The sequence below is a fragment of the Biomphalaria glabrata genome, chromosome 16 (genome assembly GCF_947242115.1).
Source record: "Biomphalaria glabrata chromosome 16, xgBioGlab47.1, whole genome shotgun sequence".
NCBI lineage: Eukaryota > Metazoa > Mollusca > Gastropoda > Planorbidae > Biomphalaria > Biomphalaria glabrata.
In genome coordinates, this window is record NC_074726.1 from 14,013,038 (window position 1) to 14,028,791 (window position 15,754).

A 15,754-nucleotide genomic window follows, 5' to 3' on the forward strand; every position below is an offset into this window, starting at 1 on the left:
GTTACCTCATGACCTAATTGACCTAACCCTGGACCTCATTTGACCTCCTTCAGTATTATGCTTTGGAATCTTTTAACTAGATCTAGGTCAAACAGTGTTGGATCGAACATTGTTAACTTAATAACAGTGCATATTTTGCGTTTTTTTAAGCATAAACAATATTTTCAAATTTGTTTGAAACTTTATACAGCTTTATTTTTCAATCGACTGCTTATAGCTCCTAACAATTCTTTTGAACAGAATAAAAAAAAAAACCCAAACCGCGCCTCACAAGTTCATCTACGTCACCGATTGCGTAAATCATTGCTAAGAGACGAAAGATCTGAAATTATTGATTACATTTTAGCTTGACTGGGGGAGGGAGGCTTTTGAAACTTTTCCGATACATTACATAGTGTTATTTAGCTTTTATAAAATACTTTGCTTTTTTTAATTTTTTTTCCAAGATGTTAATATCAAACAATTCAATGGGGAAAAAATCTTAGTACATAGATGCAGCTATACGTATTTACGAAACTTCGGCTGCACATTCTCCCCGCACGTACACATACACTAGTAAGCAAAAAAACTACAACAAAAACATGGCTGATTAGTGCGTGGGAGGGTGGGGCGAAATTCAAATGGCTGGATTCTATGACTCAATTAAAATAAATAAAAACGAATGATTTAAATATAAATCTAGATCTATTTGCCTTTAAATCGATATCCTTGATCAACAGGTAAGACTGCTAAAATATTAAAGCCAAAGCTGATAAACTTTTAGACATGACATGATCATGATGATGATGAATCAGACTTATCAGATGATCAGATTCACTCAATTCAATCACTGCCTTCAGAATAACTGAGAATAGAATCAGACTGACTGAGTCTTGAGATTCAGTCACTGACACTAATATAATTATTCATGATATTATTATTAATCATTATTATGATTATTCATTAGATTAGTCATTAGAATCTAGATCTAGATCTATAACTAGATCTATAGAATCTAGACTGACTAGACTAATCTAATCTAGATTTAGACATTTTGAATAGAGATAGAGTCTAGATCCCTATTATTGTATTAGTATTATAGACAAGATTGACTAGATCTAGATCTAGTCTAGATAGCTAGATTCTAGATATCGATATCTAAATCTTGATCTAGAATCTAGTCTAGATCTAGAGTCTAGAGTAAATTAGACATATTCTATCTAGAATATTCTAAATTATTCTAGATCTAGATTCTAGAATAGATTAAGTGATGAAGGCAATTAAGTAGACTCTAGATTATGATTAATATGATTAGATCTGGATCTAAAATCTAAATGAATTTAATTAAAATGTAGATGTAGATCTAGATCTAGAATTAATCTAGCTGTAGAGATATCTTACTTTACTCTTAGACTTAATTTTAATAAAAAATTATGATCTTCGTAGAATAGATCTAGAATAACTTATGAGACTTATGCTATTCAAACACCAGTATGCCATAAATGCAAAGTTTGACATTATTTGATAATGGTTTGACTACCGTTTAACATAGAAAAAAAAATGAAGTATCAAAATCTTCTTTAGTTTAAGGAGAATAAGGATGGCTACTTATATTTTCCCCCCAACCTATATGGCTAGGATGGCTGCCTGGTCGTGTGGTTTGTGCACTGGACTGTCGTTTGGATTTATTGACGGTCGAGGGTTCAAACCCTGCCCGCTCCCATCCCCCGTCGTCCTGCGGGAGGTTTGGACTAGGAAGTAAACTATCTTCAACTCTGAAGGAACATCCGAAACATGTAAAACATTTTACAAACATTTTATATTTGTTATTATATACATAGTTCGTCCATCGTGGTTCGATGATGACCACTTTGTCATCAAGGGGGATGAGGGCTTTGCACTGGGGTTTTATTATTATATTTTTAAGATCAAAGAAACCATGTGTCCACACTTTATTATTTGATTTCAAACATCAAAATTTATTCCAAACAGTCTCTAGATCTATATTTTGACACTGATCAATAAACTAAGATTTTAGTTCTATATTAATTTTAACTAAATTTTAAGATCCCCAGGCAAAGCTCCTCACATGAAATCATAAAAAAGATGTTTTCAAATAATGCATAAATACGAACACAAATAATAATAATTTGAACACACTTATTCTACCAGAATTAGGTCACTGGGATATAGTATTATAGTCACTTCTACACAGACTTTTAGACTTGTTTTGATTATGATTAGATGTGTGTTAAATGTTTGTGTTTTTTTGTTTATTAAGTTCATTTAATAAATATCTAATACAGATTATCTCTTGTAGTATAGTACAGGCTTGGATGGCCATTCTTTCCTAAATGGCTGAATCCTCTATATTCTCTCTATATATTTATATTATATGCCGATGTGCCTAAAATCAAAAACATCAAACATATTTATATTATAAATCTAGATCAGTCTAGTAGGTCTAGATCTAGGCATTTAACTTAATTCAATGTAATAAGTACACTCCAAACATTTGCTAATTTATTCTCTATAAAAAACCAACAACAAACAAACAAATATATATAATAAGTTAATTAACCCAATAGCTCCTATTTCCGATTAAGAAAAACCTTCTCAGGCCCTAAGCAAAGAGGGATAACTCCGAATTGAAAAAATCCTAAAAAAGTATTTATTTTGAAAAAAATAATCAAATTTAAGATCTAATACATATAAAGAAACAAACAACTTTAAACAATTAAACTATTATGTCTAGTTTCAAAAAATATATTACGTTTAATACCATTAGAATACAAAAAAAAGCTTCAAAAATACCCATTTTCCCACATGGGGGCTTATACACTGAAAAATTATTAAAGCAATAAAAATTTTCTCGATTTTATTGAAATTAGAATAGGTAATCTCCAAAATGATTTATAATCAAGCTTGCAATGAGACTAGAAGAAATCTTCTTTTTAAAATGTTTAAATCAAGTATATTGAATAGGTGATTTTAGAAACGTTCTACAATGATTTAGGACAAAATTAGGAAAAACGTTTCCAACTGCAGAAGGAGCTAACGGAATAACATTGATGTCCAAAACTAGTTGTTTGGAATAAATTTTGTTAAAAAAATCATAATTTAAAACACCCAATTAAATTTTATTTGTATTAAATCAAACAACGTGGCTTATGAATCAAATAAACCAGCTCTAAAAACAGAATAAATGTTGGCCAGCTCATTAGCATAGACTTAGCCAACCAAAAAATATCTAGTGTTAACCCTAGGAAGAGGTAAAGTCATCCTGGTATCATAGAAAAAAAACGACAAGACTTACACTTATGAAATTCTTTTTTCTTACATAAAAAGACAGAAGGAAATTAGGTCAGAATCAACGGAAAATGGACAAGCACATTATTCAGCATGCTAGTTTCATATTAAATATCAAAATAAAGATGTAATGCCCACAAAAAAAAGCAAGTTGTACGGATTCATGTAATGTCCAGAATAAATAAACTTTATCTAATCTAGATTAGAATCTAGATACTAAATCTAGAGTCTAGACCTAATCTAGAGTAGTAGATCTATATCAATATGAATATATCATCTAGAATAGATTTCGTATATATATATATATATATATATATATATATATATATATATATATATATATATATATATATATTATATATATATAAATAATATAATAATATTAGATGTGATTTTTCTTCTTCTTCATCGTTCTCATTGTTATGTTGGAGTGTTCATATGACTAGACCAATACATGAGATGAACTGCGCAGTGGTTTCCAAATCAGGGAGCTCTCCATATAGTTTTCTTTCTATTGGGGTGATTTGGGGCCAATGTCTTATACGGGCCTCTTGGTAGAGAGAGCAGTTTTGGAGGACGTGGTCGGCATTTTCTGGTGATAATCCACATGGGCAGATTTCACTGGTTCCAATTTGAGCTTCCGGAACATGTGTTGTCGCATTCTGTTGTGTCCGGTCCTGAGTCGAAAGATTAGACGTTGGTCTTGTCGGGATAGCTTATAGTAAGCATCATCTTTCTTGTGATTTGGATGGGAGCTCGTCCATTTCTCATTTATTTTATCTACAATTAATTTCTTCATTTCTTCTGGATAGAGTGCAGAGTTTACTTGTGAGTTTGTTCTCCCACTCTTGGCAAGTGTGTCAGCCTTCTCGTTTCCTGCTAGTTGTATGTGAGCTGGAATCCATTGAATAACAGTTTTTTTGCTGTTGTGGTTGAGCTTTGTGAGTGCTGTTCTGAGGTTTTTAATATAAGGGGAATCAGAGTTTTGCAGGCTTTGGAGGGTTGTTTTTGCGTCTGTTAGAAAGACAATCTGACTGTGAGGGGAACTTGGATGATTTGCTAGCATGGTAGCAGCTAGTGCTAGTGCTTCCCTTTCTGCTCTGTGACTGTCAGAGAGCTCTCCAGTTGCAAAGGATTTTTCTAGTTTTCCTCCATCTGGCCATTCGATAAGTATTCCAGCTCCTCCATTTGTGGTGGCTTTATGGGATGAGCCATCCGTGTAAACTCTGATCCACTGATTGCTAGGGTAATTGGTATGTAGAAAACAGTTCACTATTTCCTTGAGCTCTGTTGGTCTGTAATCAGATTTTCTTTTTATGTTTTCAATATGATCCCTTATAGTAGGAAGAGGGCTTTCGTCCCAGGGTGGAGATTCATTATAGTGTATCGAGGATTCCAGAGTAATTTTTTCAAGTTGGTGTTTCTTTTTTAGGTTTAGAGATTCCTGTATGAAATTGGTCCTTTTGAGACGGTTTTTTGTGCCAGTTTTGTGGATTTTTGTTCTGAGTGGGTGCCTCTCCAAGGTTTCCAATTTTGTGAATTGGGAAAGGATTTTTATTTCTCTTCTTTCATCCAGAGAGATCAGGGCAGCGGTTTCCTCCATAGCTCTTATGGGTGTTGTTTTGATTGCTCCTGTCATTATCCTTAGACCAATATTTTGAACCTTTTTCTAAACTTTATCTAATCTAGATTAGAATCTAGATACTAAATCTAGAGTCTAGACCTAATCTAGAGTAGTAGATCTATATCAATATGAATATATCATCTAGAATAGATTTCGTATATATATATATATATATATATATATATATATATATATATATATATTATATATATATAAATAATATAATAATATTAGATGTGATGATTTCTGTTTCTTTTTATAGTTTATTGCCTGATATATTATTATTTCTATACAATCTGTATAAATAACTTTTTCTTCTTATATTATATTAACAATGGCACAAACAGAATCATTTTGCTAGAGAAGTATATAAATAACTTGACAACACTCTGAATAAACATCTACCTGTGTTCTTTTCTAACTTCTTTATTAAACTACTTCAAACTAACCTAACTAACCATTTGTTTGTTCTGCATCTTCTTCGATCTGACCCCGGCTTCTAGAAACAGGTCGAATTAGGTCACAGAATCAATTCGTGACAAGATCTAGATTCTAGATATCTAGTCTAGATTTTTTTAATCTGTCTAAACCTAAAAGTCTTAATTGACTTTAAAACAAATTGATGGAGGTGGTTAGGGTGAGGTTGAGACTTGGAACCATAATTATCATCAGTCTGAAAAGCAAATCAGATGAACACGCAGCCATAGTTCTGATAATTACAGATCCTTTGACCTCAATATGATGTTCATTATTAGTGGAATTGTTCATAGGGGAATAATGGGTGGCAAAACTGGCCCCTATCAGGTTATTCCCATAGCCATGGATCCAGCACATTCAATGCAAAGGTATCTTTGTCCCAGGAAGGGAGTTCAACAAGATGTCGTAGACAATTCCAGACAAGTGCCACACTCTTCCACAAGGCTGGTTTCATCAGAATAACCTAGGAGCTGGAGTGGCAGTATACCCATGGAGCGTAATGATCCAGTAATAAGAAATTATTTGTTTTACACAGCCTCCAGTCATGTTAAATAGTGGGTTAAGCCCAGAGGCCAACCATGGGTATTATGGTGTGATCCAACCCAGTATTTGTCTCATATATATATATATAATATATGTTAGAATCTTCAGACAAGACCACAGGTTAAGCTCTCACAGTCCATGCCTGTCCTCTGGTAGAAAGCCCTTATGCACTGACTGACATTCTCATATCTGTAACTTTGAGGCCAAAAACTAAGGTAACACTGTTCCCAGATTTTACAATTCAAAACTAACAAAGCACAATCTCTTTTTCTATATATCTGAAGGTAGCTGTGGAGTAAAATCTTAGTACTAAAATTTACTTGCAGCGGTTAAGAGAGTAGGTTAGTTCTAGTTCTAACTTGTAACTGCTCCAATTTTCTTTCTTTGAATACCGGTACTTCTAACGTTTGTCACCAAGTAGTAATAAAATGAGAACATCTCTGATCAAAATTTTGTCTTCTCTTCCACTAACATAATTAAGTGGATGCTGCATGATACGATAATAAATATATCTAAATCATTATTATAATGAAGTCTGATCTACTTGTATATATATAATATATTATTATAAGGAAGTATTATAGAAAAAAAAAACAATTTTAATATGATAGTATTTTAAGAAATTTTGTATGATTCCAATAATTTATTTCTGCACTTATTAAAAAAATAAGTGCAGAAATAATAAAAATATTTATAGATTTTTATAACTAAATAAAATTTTTAAGGTATTCTTATACACTCTATGTAAAATGTAATCGTGTTCTATATGGGCAAAAGTTTTAACTTTCTCTTCTATTTCATTGGATTTCTTCATTGAAATGACAACTTGATTTATTCTGAATGGTCTAAGAAAGTAAAGTCACTAAATGTTAGTTTTTTGTTGTTTTTTCACTTGCTGATGTATGTGTGACTATTTTTATGAATTTTTTATAATACAAGTTAGTATTTATTAGTATAAATATATATATTTAAGCAGAAAGTAAGGCGTATGTATGTATGTATGTCCCACATAGAAATCAAAACTGTTTGACCAATCTTGATAAAACTTGGCATAAATGTTCCTTAGATCATGATGTAGACAGTAGTGTATGTTTAATGTCCCTACCACTACTGGAGGGCCCTAAAAAAAAAGACAAAAAGTGCCTCATTGTACCTGTATTAAAAAACTAAACTTTTTAACAAGTTGGGTAAACCCGTTTTCACTATATTTATATTTGATATAAATATGTCAGTTGAACGGGTAACCCCATTTTCACATTCTACATTTATTTTCCATGATCTAAATTCAAACCAGTAGATCAGTAATACCAAAACTATGACCCGCATCTTGCTCTGAATAAGGGAAAAAGCTATTTATGGTGTACACTCTATATTTCTAAAATAAAATAATTGCTTATTTTATGCATAGACTTAAAAACAATTTGACAAAGATTGAAAAGGCAATTGTGTTGACTGTTTCTTCATATTTATAAATGTACACTTGGATTGTACCATGGCAAATCAGATTTCCTTGTTGTCTTTCTACGTGTTTAAGAAATATTGTATTAGTGCACCTGATATATATCTATATAGTCTTCCAAAAAGTTTGTCTTTTAAAAAAAAAAAATTAAGTATAGTATATATATATTTTTCATTTTTTCATTTTCATGTGAAATAATTATTATGATTTGTGAAACAAAAAAATTATTTGACATTTTTATATGGAAAAAGGATTGCTGAATCAATTTAACTCATCTAATGTCTATTAAAATGTATTTTTTGTTTAAAGTAATTCTTTTACAAAGCTTATATCAACTCTGTCTATCTGCTTGTCTAGTAAAATGTTCAGATATGTTTTGCTCCCATTTCCCATTTTAGGATCAAGTTAAAACATGGCATAGTTATTCATTGAACCTGTCAAGACACGAACCAATAAAAAAAATTAACCAATTAATTAGTTAATAAGGGGAATAATTGCTACTTAATGAGAGATGTGTATGTATACGGATTTCATCCCCCTTTTACTTTTTAATGTTTTTTTTCTCTCCTACTTCCCATTATTTGCATAATTATTCATGACAATACATGAATCATTCTAAAAATTAACCAATTGGTTAATCAAATAGTGCTAGTTAATTAATTGTGCTTTATATGGCAGAAAGGGAGATAAATCCTGCAATTTTTTAGATCTATGGCAGCTATGAGCAGTTCTTCCCCTTAGATAAGCTTTGTTTTTAAATAAGTAATCTTTTTGTTTTTCTATTGCTTGTTTTTTAACTTTAGACAGTATGCAACTAGCGAAAATGTTATTTTTGTTTAAGGGCCTTTTGAATTATTAAACCTATATCAGAAAATTTGTGAGCCTAAAACTTATATTTTTGAGAAGCCTTAGTGTTTAGAGTTATTGAACGTTAATTTAGAAGCATTTATAAATATGGCTACTCTAAAATTCAAACAGGTTTTGTATTCTCCATTGATATAGTGGTATTGTTGAGTCAAAGCATTTTAATCCATTTGTCCTATTCTTTGGAGTTTGGGATTGTGATTATTAATAATAGATTAATTTATAGAGTGCTGTTAACAAACATAAAGGTGCTGTGATAACATTACATACATAAACACGAGAGCTAAAATGACAGATTAATCTAAAAGAGTTTTGAATAGATAGGTCTTAATGTTCTTCTTGAATGTCATGATATTCAATGTAAACAGAATATTCTGTTAATCTTTAAAATAGTTTTTAACTGATCTAAAGCCATGTCTTTTATTGATGTTTTATGATATTACTAAGGTAAATCCCTGATATAAAATATAATAATATAATAAACATATAAAAAGACATGGGATGGTAAAAATCAAAATGATTATGTATTTATCAGGGACTCTATTAAAGTAATTAGTGACCATGGTGCATTGCTTGATTTAGTAAAGCTTTTCAGATCTTCTTGTTATTTTATATTTGAAGTCTGGGTAATGTATTAGGAAACCCATACTTTCCAATTGATATACTTTGGTTCAGATTTGTTCTCTTTTTTTTTAAAGACTATCTATATTTAAGTGTCATGTTGTCATGAAATTACCATGATGTCATTGTCTCCTGGTGCTGATTATTTATTGAGTACATTAACTTTAATTTACTTATCATTATGAGCTAACCATAAGGCATTATTGAATTTGATTGTCTTCATTGACTAGATTTTTATATTCATTCCTATGTGTTTACTGCAAAGTGAGGTACACATCTTTTAAACATTATTTCCTCCACTTCTCATTCTCAGATTAAGCTGAAACTTCTCACAATTATTTTTGTCAATGATAACCCATTAATCAATAAAAAAAATTAACCGATTAGTTAATTAAAAAGTGAATTTTTTTTTTACATAGAAAAGGGAGATAAATCTTGCAGTATTGATAGATATGGCAGTAAATGTGTGGGGCTTTCCTCATATAAGCTTTTTTTTTTTAATAGTAATTTTTATATTTATATATATATATTACTTGTGAAACTCTCTAGATGCTTGTATTATAATTCTGACACCAACATAAAATGACCTTCATTATACTTTTTATTTATTTATTTCATATTTTATGCTCAAACTTTTAAACCTTTTTTTTAAACAAATACTGAAAAGACAATGGGTGTTGCCCACCCCTGTTCAAAGGTAATCTGTAGTACTAATCACTATTATCCAATCACTATCATATACAAGAATTCATAATTGGCAAGCACAACATCGCTATCATTCGCTGAAACCTACCTCTAAAGACCCATCACCAAAAGGACCATGCTCTACCTTCCCTGAATGACCCAAACCAATCACTCTTCTGTCCACCTATCACGTCCAGTTGTCCTCCAGTCACCCCCCCCCCCCCATTTCTCAGACGACCTACATGTCTCCCATTACTACAACATCTCTTGTGTTTTTGTTTTGTTGAGTTAGTCTGGCATTATACAACATTGTTCCTGTGTGTGTGTGTATGTTGGGGGGGGGGGTATCCTTCTGCTCTAGGCCTACTACTGATCTTTGTCTGCGTGAGCGTCTCTGAGCTTCCCACATTGGCCAGTTTCTTCCTGCTATTTGATACCGATGACGTCAAAGAAATGACATTTTTAAAAACGTTTTTCTTTTACACTCTGTTTCTCTCACTGTCCATGATGTGCCATGCGGGGAACAAGTGGGCTGGGCTGGGGTGAGTATTGTAGACTATAGTGGGTGGAAGAGACTAGGAAGTCAAGCTGTCAGTGAATATTTCACAATCAATTCAAAGTCAGCCTCGTTTCTTGACAATGACCTGTGGGGGGGGGGGGGGGTTGTTTCTTTGCTTGTATACTGTGAAAAACGTCTACTCATATAGTTCAAGTTTTTAAGGGTCATGCTTTTTCTTCGATGACATTTTTGTTTTAATATTTGCTCTGCAGTATCTGCGATTCAGTTTGTGTTGCTTCTCTTTAGTGTACACGATTCTTTTTTGTAAGGCATGCATTTTTTTTTAGCGGCCCCCGAAAGGGAAAAGACGCTATTAGTTTTGTGTGAAATGTCTGTCCGGCCGTCCATCCCGTTTAGATCTCGTAAACTAGAAAAGATAGTGAAAATCTGACATCGTAATATTTTAGTCCATTCAAAGTTCTGATGCAACGGCTACTTTTTTCTTTTCTAAAAGCGAAAAATCTAATTTTTTAAATCACTTATGCAAGCATTTTTTTCATAAAAATACACCACTTTTACAACTATTCACTTAGCAGTAACAAACACTAGAGGCTCTTTAGTAGGGGAGATATCTACTTAACATATTTTTAACGTATTTATGTAAATGTTTTTAGACTTTTTGTTAATTTTTTAATTTTTTTTTTTTTACATTTCTATTGCTACGTTATGTAAGTTCTGTCCTACTAACTACTATGTTTACCCAAAAATAATGTTTACTTTTTTTAAAGAGAAAAAAAGCTATTTAGTACCGGTATGCATATAAGTTGGACATAATTTAAAACAACAATTAATAACTGCAGTGCTATACCACAGCCAAAGAAGACTTACTAAAGGAATTTTTTTTTTTTTTTTTTTACGAAAATGTTCTTTTCTTTTTTTTAAAGATTTGAATAAGAGATTGACCCTTTACAAAACAATTAGATCAATTATATATTCATTAAAAGACATCAGTTTTGCCAGGTTCGCATTTAAATTCACATTCAATTTCACCTATCCTTTGGTCTGCTGTCAACCTTCTTTCTCCATTCTTCTCTGTCATTTGTCTTTGATAGAATTTAATTCTGATGTTCTTTCTGAAAATATTGATACCTGCCTGGATGGACCACTTCGGTGGCCGATTTTGAGTTTGTGTTTCCACACAAACTGTCTTTGTAGCCTTGACTTTAGAGGCTACCGAAAATGTGAAAAATCGCAGTTAGGTTTGTGATTTCATAACATTTAAATATTTAGCAGCTTGCAAAGCTCTGGTACAACGGTTACCATTAACCATCGGAAAGCGAACCGTTTTGTTTTTAAATTTTTATTAAATATTTTTAATTGTATTATTATTATTATTATTATTATTATTATTATTCAATATGCAAGCCGTTTTTTTTTTAAAACACCACCACCACCATTTTTACAACTACCGGTATTTGCTATTCATAAATAGTCAACTTATATTTTGTACAATTTTATAACATTTATACCAACGGCTTTCTTATATTCTTTTCTTATATTCTAAAGATAAAATGTTGCAAATATATATATTACTAAATGGTGCGTTTTGTTTTATACGAGCTAACTAAAAACAGCTTACCAAATACACTTATTTTGGGTTTTTAAAGGAAGAATGCATTTTTCATGTTCATGATTTACACATTTTTTGAAAGGATTTAATATGCAGTTCATTAGAAGAGGTCATGAGTCTGAGACTTTTGTGATGAGCAATGGGAAATACATCTTCCATGGTCCAATCGGCCATTCACCAATCCCCTATGTGTGTAGGTCAACCATCAATCAGAGGATCGTTTAATCACACACGTTTTGGTCCGTTACTTTTTACTATTATAATGAAATACAACTCTCAAGGTGTACAATAAGAACATTCACATTAAATTAAACCATTACATTTTTTTATACAGCTGTTTCTATTAAGTATATGACTCGTTTCGCCGAGAGATTCGTAGCTAACATTTTGCTGGAAAAATATAGTTCATCTAAGTCCTAAGATGTCCATTTATAGTTTCTGAAATCCTTGTAGACAATATTCCTAATAAATAATGATAATGATGTTTTTTTTAAATTGCACATCTTTTTTTTTTTTTCTTAAGTTATTTTCGTGTTGAGCTAGAATTCTTTGTTTCAAGAAGTGTGCAATAGAAGTCAAGGTATCCATTGATTTATTTAGTTTTCTTGTTGTTTATTCAAATGCCTTTACGATTGACAGTTTTTTATAATGTTACGAACCACCTTCATGGTTAGGAAAAGTGGTTGAAAATTCATTCTTTGATCCGTGGCTGATAGCCGCATTCATGATTTCTGAAGATGTCATGGATTGGGTTTCAACAAAGTCTACTATAATACTACTGTCTGTACATAACAATATCGGTCTGTGCATAACAATATCGGGGTCCACAAATTGAGAATCAGTAGCCTTGGGTTATAGGTTGTCTTTAATGTTATTTCTTCACATATAAAATGTCATTTGTATTCCTATCATACTTAATGGCCATGAAGGTAGGTTAATGGTATGTATTGGACACATGTTTTCAACGGTGATGATTATTAGACACGAGTTTTAGCCAAAAGGCAAACTTAGTTTAGTTGTTTTACTTGTGTGTTATTTTAGTTTATGAAAACAAAACAAACAAAAAATGTCATTTTCCAGTTATTTCATCTCCTCATCTTTTGGTTGAATGCTATCTTGACTTAGTATCCTTCACTTTTGGTTAAATGCTATCTTGACTTAGTATCCTTCACTTTTGGTTGAATGCTATCTTGACTTAGTATCCTTCACTTTTGGTTGAGTTGTATCTTGACTTAGTATCCTTCACTTTTGGTTGAGTTGTATCTTGACTTAGTATCCTTCACTTTTGGTTGAGTTGTATCTTGACTTAGTATCCTTCACTTTTGGTTGAGTTGTATCTTGACTTAGTATCCTTCACTTTTGGTTGAGTTGTATCTTGACTTAGTATCCTACACTTGGCTTTTGAAGATCGACAACTTTGAGGCCTAGGAGGAGGCCATAGACTTTTCCATTGATTTGACAGTGGAATGAAAAGGCTAAAGCTTGGCAGTGGCTAAGAATTAGAACATTGAGAAAACGAATGCATTCATCTATAAAAGCTTGTTTAACTTATGCTGCTATCAGTGTCAATGAGTTGACTCTCGTGTGTGAGCGAGCAGCTCATTTAATTCACTAGTTACAGAAGACATTGTTTCATGGAGCACTCCTATGCGAGACGAGGCGAGAAGATTCGTTATCAAAGCCTTAACACTGCAACGTCACAGCCTGTGGGCAGCATAGACCAACAGCTAGTTGCCACGTCACAGGTCTGTACGAGATGGCACAAAGCTATTGGTCTAAACTGCCTACAGGTAGGGACGTTGAAAGTCAGTGTTGAAGCCTTCTATACTACAATGTATAGGCTGTAGGTTAGAACTTGGGATACTCCCGGAGTATTATTTAGGTTGTAAGATTTGATTTTGTCCTTTGTTTAGTATAGAGAACTTGTTGTTACAACCGGCAAAAAGTCTTGTATAAGGAAGCGTCTCAATAAGGACAATGATACTCTCGTCAACTCTTCTGATTCCAAGTCCTGCCCAAGCTGGCTACATCCGGCCTGAGATGTGGAGACCATCAAAACCTGTGCATAATGTCTTACTGTTGTTGTTTTTTTTTTAACACCTCGTACTATGACTTTGAGTATAATTTTGGCAAATATAATTTGGGCACGAAAGAGCAGTAGCAAAAACAACATCCTTATAGCCCGTACAGCTTGTAGAGTTGCCATTACTTTGTGCCCAGAATACTAATACCGAGGGAGATCGCTAAACACTTTACATTTCAATAGCAATCAATTTAAAGAGTTGAAATGTTCCATTGGTCATGACACAAAACCTTTTTTTTTTCGGTGTCTCGAGAAATGACCCTCAAGTCTGCTATGCTAATACAACTGGTGTGCTTCAGCTGTAAACATACATACGGGGTACGTTAGTTCAATTCGGTCGAGTTTTTTTTTTTTTGAGAATACCAAATACCATTGTCTACTTTTGAACGTTACCTGTACATATCTCAGACTTGTCTCGCTCTTCTTCTCTAACACACCCCACCACACAAACACACACACACGTCATGTCATAAAGACATGCTCTGCACCAAGCGACGAAGTGGTAGAAAATAGAAGCGAGTTTCGCGTTACATCAAAAGGGGAATCCTCCCATCGACACCCCTTTCCGCTGTGTCTCTGGGGGTTGGGTTTTGTTCTATGATACTCCAATTTCGTTCCTGTTGTAGGAGTTAGGAGTGGGCGTGCCCTAGTCTTGGGGCTCCCTGGTGTCAACGTGAATGCAGCACCGCGCTACGTGTTTTTTTTTTTTTTTTTTTTTTGGGGGGGGGGGGGGGGGTAGGTGTCAAGCGGTGGTCGGGCAATTAGATTTGCACTCTTAAGACATGCAGCCTTTTGCTAAGAGAGAGAGAGAGAGAGTGTGTGTGTTGGCAGAGCGTAAATTGACTCCCTTTTGAAACCAGTCTACTTGCTGTCGGAATGATTGATGGTCTAGTTATCATGTCACTAGTACTATGACTCTTTGTACTTTTCCATACACTGTCGCAAAGTTCTCAGGTGTAAATTATAAACAAGTCATTAACTTATTGGGATAAAATACTTATTATTTACATCAAGATTTGAACCAGATATACCACTTTTGACACTCTTTCTATCACTAGCCATGCGCATTAGATATGAAGTGATTATATTCTATTTAAATTTTACGTTAACTTAAAAAAAAAACATTTACATCAGAAAGATATGCACGCACTATTTAGATCTAGATCTAGTAAAGTTACAAATAAACATGAAATACAACAGTTAGAAATCGATATCAACTGTTACTCATTAGGTTTAAAAAACATGTCTAGACTTTTCGCATAATATTATAACTTGAAAGGAACCTTTTTTTTTTAATTGTTTATTACTTCTAACTGCTCGTCACATTTTCCATTTAGTTGAGTCTTGACAGTAACGTCGTGTTGATGTTTAGTTTCCTAACAGCACAGCTTTCTGTTGAACTAACTAGCTACCTATCTATTGATATATCTGTCTGCGTGTCTCATTTCTGTCTCAAGGTGTTATCTGTCTTTATAACAATGTTGCTTAACAGATACCTACAAACCTTTCTGCTACTTATTTATGAACCTATTTACTTGCTTATATAATGTCTGTCAGAATGTTGTCTACGTATATGTCTGTCAGAAAGTTGCTTACTTATCTAATGTCTGTCAGAAAGTTGCTTACTTATCTAATGTCTGTCAGAATTTTGCTTATTTATGTAATGTCTGTCAGAAAGTTGCTTACTTATCTAATGTCTGTCAGAAAGTTGCTTACTTATGTAATGTCTGTCAGAATGTTGTTTACCTAGATAATGTCTGTCAGAAAGTTGCTTACTCATCTAATGTCTGTCAGAATGTTGTTTACCTATATAATGTCTGTCAGAAAGTTGCTTACTTATCTAATGTCTCTCCCTTTCCTATCTCTCTCCTCATTCACCCTGATGAGTTTATTAGTTCTGCTATAGTCTCCCTACAAATGTATTCTCTCTCGCCACTCTAGTAAACACTAGATGAACTGTTTGCGGGGGTAAATGCTTACAG

General features: G+C 32.8%; 1 protein-coding gene across 1 annotated transcript in view; it reads left to right on the top strand.

Annotated features, from left to right (window-relative positions):
• Window positions 1-365: 365 nt before the first annotated feature.
• Window positions 366-15,754, top strand: part of LOC106071788 (uncharacterized) — an 81,690-nt gene continuing 66,301 nt past the window's right edge. Inside the window, exon 1 of the mRNA XM_013231968.2 lies at window positions 366-719. The gene's annotated coding sequence lies outside the window, so the exon portion shown is untranslated. The remainder of the gene's footprint in view (window positions 720-15,754) is intronic.